Source organism: Rhincodon typus, chromosome 19 (assembly GCF_021869965.1).
Source record: "Rhincodon typus isolate 14 chromosome 19, sRhiTyp1.1, whole genome shotgun sequence".
Classification (NCBI taxonomy): Eukaryota; Metazoa; Chordata; class Chondrichthyes; order Orectolobiformes; family Rhincodontidae; genus Rhincodon; species Rhincodon typus.
The window spans coordinates 43,625,596-43,631,595 of record NC_063350.1 but is presented as its reverse complement, the minus strand read 5'-3'; the positions used below and the strand labels follow the sequence as shown (position 1 = coordinate 43,631,595).

Here is a 6,000-nt window from a genome sequence, read left to right as displayed (position 1 = left end):
CCAATGCTAAGAATATACTTAGATGGATACCTGTTAATGTATCTCTCTCCCTGAGTCATTCTCAGAAGATGAGTCAACTGGAGTATGCAGCCCAGGGACTTTGTGAAAATCTGCTCCCAGGTGCCATTTTGTCAAACATTTGTGCCTGTGTTTTCAAGAAAGCCAATCTATGAGTAAAGGAAAGCAGTTCAATCAATTGCCCTGTTGAAATTAGTGGAACATGTTTAAGTATTTAAGCCAAAGTAGCCTAAAATATCAGAGATTATTTCCAGGTTTCTGAGACAGGGAATTTCCTTTGTGTGCAGCCTATCATCTCTCAGCAGTTATTCATGCTAAAGCTGAGAACTCAGCAATTTGGACAATTGTATTATTTTAAATCTAACAACAATGATCATGTGATATGCTGAATAAGCAAGTTGTGTCACATTTACAAATAAATTCAATATATACCTTTTGTTTTATAAGCATACTCGATCTAGAAAGATATGTGGTAGTGGAGTTATTTGACATCTTTCAAACTGATAGCATTAAATAACATTCTGTGGCAGTTATATGAACAGTGAATTTTTTAAATGCATCTTTTAAATTGTATTCTGTTCCACTGCAATCTGTTTAATCAGGGAGTTGAAGAGTTAAATTCTTGGGCCATAGAAAAGCCATTTATACCCCTCTTTTATTTCTGAGACTTCAGTGAATCCACTGCTAAATTAGTCCCATCCACCTCCCCGCCTTCTCTGTATTATTGCATTCTTTAGAATTGAATGACTCGTGAGTGAGATACCAACCATAGCCTGATATATTTATTTATAGTAAGCATCCGTATGCAGAAGCTTGTATAATTTCTGCAAGTTATCTGCGAATTAAGATGATGAAGAGAGAATTAAAAAGGTTGTTTAAGTTGTGAATTTCATATTTAGCCTCTCCCCAGTGGTACTGGGGAGAGGTACTATAGGCTGTACTATAGGCTGAAGTGTTCGATAGGTGCAAGTTAATTCCAGGTAGTGTCACTGTGGTTGCTATGGAGAAAGGTAACTGAAGTTCCTGAACATATTCTGCATCAGTAGTTTGATGCTTCAAGCTGCTCTTTGGATGCAGCCGGCAGTTGTCAACAAATGTGTATTAGTTTTATTTGACAAGCGCAAGTTCTTTACGCTGAGCACTTAAAATAAATCTCAATGTAATTTGTGTTGTCATTGACGTTATGCTTTGTTCCCATTCCATATGAAATAATGGAAAGTACCTGTCTATGAGCTGATTTCTAACCTAGCCTCAGCATTACGTTTACCACTCTGAGTGCTACTCATTTTCTAAATTCGTACAACTGCCCATGATAGATGCCTAGTGTAGCTTTCTCCCTGGGGTACGTTATTGACTTTCTGATAAAATTTGGCTTAGTTTGCTCTGAAGGAAAAAAGAAACATGAAAGGGAAAATGAGCAGGCAGAATATCGCCACAGCATTCTGCCTCGCTGGAGTGAGGCGGGGGGGGAATCATAAAAACATGGAAAAAAGGAGCAGGAATAAGTCATTCAGCCTTTGAATCTGCTCCACCATTCAACATGGTTATAGCTGATCATCCAACTCAGTACTCTGTTCACACACTCTCTCCGTACCCTTTGATTCCTTTAGCCCTAAGAACTATATCCAACTCCTCAACTGCTTTCTGTGGCAGAGAATTCCACAAGCTGACCCACTCTCTGGGTGAAGAAAGTTCTCCTCATTTCAGTCCTATATGGTCTATCCTGTATCCTTAAACAGTGACCCTCTGGTTCTGGACTCATGGGTCATTGGGAACATATATTACCCTGTCTAGTCCTGTTAGAATGCTGTCAGCTTAAAACAGTATAACATGAAAGTTATAAACATAATGAACTTTTCAAGTGCTAGTTCCAGTCTGGAGGATTCTGACAGTGAGAAGACTTAAACCATAAAAATGAATATCTTAAGGGTGAGTTGAGATGCTGAAATTTTTGTCCACCCCTGTCTACACCCCTCATAATTCTTTACAAATCACCAACACACAGACTTGCTAAAGAACTACAACAGAAATTGAAATACTTAGTGGACAACACTACCCAGTCCATCTACTCATCCCAAGAATTCCTCAAAATCGTCAAGGACACCAGGATAGAAGAAGACGAGATGATGATATCCTTTAATGTAACAGCACTATTTACATCCATAAACACTATCCTAGCCAAAGAGACAATTGCCACACTGCTGGACGAATCGTGTAAGCAGGCAGCTCGGGACACCGCAAACATCAATAAGGACACCACCATGATTTTGCTAGATCTGTGCCTCACAACCCACTTTATCTTTAACGACGGCACATACAAACAAATCAATGGAACGCCAATGGGATCCCCAATATCAGGACTGATTGCAGAAGCAGTAATGCAAAGGTTAGAATGGACAGTGCTCCCCACTATACAACCCAGACTCTGGGTCCAATATGTAGATGACACCTTTGTGATTATTAAATGCACGAAACTAGAAGAAACCCACTAACACGTAAACAACATCCCTACCGGGATAAAATATATGAAAGAAATCTGAACAACAAGTGACTACCCTTCCTGGACATAATGGTAGACGCAAGAACAATGGGGAACTCCAGACTAGCATATATAGAAAGACCACACATACGGACCAGTTACTTAATTACACTAGTAACCATCCCAGTGCCCACAAATAGCGCTGCATCAGGACACTACTTAAACGAGCCACAACACATTGCAGCAATCCGGAACTACGCAAAGCAGAACAGGAACACCTATACAGAGTCTTCAAAAGGAATAGATACCCTTAAAGCACAATCTGCCCTTACCTCCAAGACAGACCACAACAAGAAGACACAACACGACCAGATTCACTAATCACCCTACCAGACCTCAAGTACATTTCAGAGATTGACCACAGGACTACTCAGACCCCTAGGTATCTGAGTAGTCCACAAACCAACAATCACCCTACGACAGCTACTGACGAACATAAAGGATCCCATACCCAAAACCAGCAAAACCAGTGTAATATACAAAATACCTTGCAAGAACTATGAGAAACATTACCTAGGCCAAACTGGAAGAAAATTGACTATCCGGATACACAAAAACCAACTAGCCACCAAGAGACATGACCAATTCCCACTTGTCTCACTACACACGGACAACGAGGGACATGAATTCGACTGGGATAACGCATCCACAATCGCACAAGTCAGTCAGAGACAGGGGATTTCTGGAGGCCTGGTATTCCAACCGGAACGCCATCAACAAACACATAGAATTAGACCCTGTGTACAAGCCACTGAGAAATTTATGGGCGGCACAATGGCACAGTGGCACAGTGGTTAGCACTGCTGCCTCACAGCGCCAGGGACCTGGGTTCAATTCTAGCCTCAGGCGACTGTGTGGAGTTCGCACATTCTCCCCGTGTCTGCGTGGGTTTCCTCCGGGTACTCTGGTTTCCTCCCACAGTCCAAAGATGCGTAGGTTAGGTGGATTGGCCATGCTAAATTGCCCGTAGTGTTCAGGGAGGTGTAGATTAGGTGGGTTATAGGGGGATGGGTCTGGGTCTGGGTCTGGGTCTGGGTGGGTGCTCTGAGGTTCGGTGTGGACTTGTTGGGCCGAAGGGCCTGTTTCCACACTGTAGGGATTGTAGGGATTCTATGATTCTAAAACCGGAAGTAATACCAACCACCCCAGAAAACTGAGGCATATAAATAAAAAGTGGGATAGAACAATTGGGTGGCACAGTGGCTCAGTGGTTAGCACTGCTGCCTCACAGCGCCAGCAACCCGGGTTCAATTCCAGCCTTGGGTAACTGACTGTGTGGAGTTTGCACATTCTCCACGTGTCTGCATGGGTTTCCTCCGGGTGCTCCAGTTTCCTCCCACAGTGCAGGTTAGGTCGATTGGCCATGCTAAATTGTCCAAAGTGTTTGGGGATGTGCAGATTAAGTGGGTTGTAGGGGGATGGGTCTGGATGGGATGTTCTGAGGGTCAGTGTGGACTTGTTTGGCCAAAGGGCCTGTTTCCACACTGTAGGGATTCTATGATTCTATGAACACCGACGCTTCACCGAAAGCGCACTGACAATGTTACCTAGCAGGGTGACGAAACATTTGCAACCAAACTCACCATCTCAGTGAGCATGCCTGCAACCTTTATACAAATCAGCCATGCCACTCCTGCCCTCCTCAGTCTCCTCTGCTCCACAAAAAACAACTCCAGCCTGGTCAAAAACAGAAATTGCTGGAAAAGCTCAGCAGGTCTGGCAGCATCTGTGAAGAAAAATGAGAGTTAATGTTTCGGGTCCAATGACCTTTCCTCAGAATATAACAGAACAGAAACCAATTAACCAATTAAAACCTTGTACTGATTAAAGATTTAACAGTATGGTAGATTTGTTTAATACATTCTCATTAGTGGTGTGACCCTTTGATCTTTTACTTATAAGTTCTGTATCTGATACTACCTCTCTCACTAACACTTGAAGAAGGGGTGAGGCTGTGAAAGCTTGTGTTTTCAAATAAACCTGTTGGACTATAACCTGATGTTGTGTGATTCACCCCAGTCCAACATCAGCACCTCCACATCATGGCAACCTCTCTTTGTAAATGAAACTCTTCAGCCCAGGCAACGTCCTGGTAAATCTCCTCTGCACCCTGTTCAGTGGAACTACATCCCAGCATGATACGGCACTAAAAGGGGAAGGACAAGGGGTGAATAGCCAAACCGCTCCCTGGAGGTGGGTTGATCATTAAAATGTTTTATCAAAGCTGGCAGCCCCTGGTTTAACTGACTTTGTAAAACATGGAGCCGAATTTTGCCAACCCTTTGCAGAAGCCCTTTGGAGACAGGCTGGAAGACTGAAAAGCTGGCAAAATGCTTCAGGAAGGTGTCAGGTGGCAAGCCGGGTATGTTCCCAGGCACTGTTCTGTCAGTGGTAGAGAAGCTGGCACTCAGTCAGCCCACCCAAAGTCCAATTGAACAACTTGTGATCTAAAAGCTTCTTTCTGCCTCCATGCCATTTTAATAGTGGATTGCCTTGTTGCGGTGGGAGACCATCTGGGAATGCCTGACTATTTAGCAAGAGGAATTCCAGCAAGATCCTAATAACAACTTACATGGATGGGTTATGCTAAAGTACGAACACCAAGGATCATGGTGTGCATTTCCACCAGTGCCTTAATGCACCGCGAAAGGTAGATAAAGTGGTTAAGAAGACAAATGGGATGCTTACCTCTCCTATTCAAGGCAAACAGTTAAAGAGCAGGGAAGTAATGCTGTAGCTGTATAAAATTGGTTGGGGCAAGCTAGAGTATTGTGTACAGGTGTGGAATTCACATTATAGGAGGGATATTGTTCTACTGGAGAGGGTGCAGAGGAGATTTACCAGGTTGTTGCCTGGGCTGAAGAGTTTCAGTTACAAAGGGAGGTTGGACAGACAGGGGCTGTTTTCCTTGGTGCAAAGGAGCCTGAATCATGGTGGAGGGAAGGCATGATTAATTTGTATAAAGTTATGAGGGGCATTGACAGGGTGGACAGAAAGAAATCTTTTCTCTTGGTTGAAGTATCAGTGACCAAGGGCATAGGTTTAAGGTAAGGGGACCATACTTTAAGAGGGGATGTGAGGGAAGAAAGTTTTTCTTCCAGAGGCTTGTGGCAATCTGGAGCTCACCGCCTGTAAGGGTGGTAGAAGCAGAAACTTCATAACATTTAAGAAATATTTAGATATGCACCTGCAATGCAAAGGCATACAAAGCTAGGGGCCACATGTTGGAAAATGGAATTAAAACTGTTATGTGGTTGTTTTTGACTAGCACAGACTCAATTAACCAAATGTCCAAATTCTCTGCTATAACTCAATGACAATATGACCTCTATACCAATTCTCGGACTATTTAGATCGTAGTATTCCTTGCTGAATTTAATCTGCTGTCTTTGTTAAACTCATAGGAACAGCTTATTTCTTTCTTTGATTTCTGTTTCCCAACA

General features: G+C 43.0%; 1 protein-coding gene across 1 annotated transcript in view; it reads left to right on the top strand.

Moving 5' to 3' along the window:
- LOC125485513 (formin-like protein 16) overlaps window positions 1-6,000 on the top strand; it is a 37,171-nt gene that overhangs the window by 2,656 nt on the left and 28,515 nt on the right. The window lies entirely within an intron of this gene.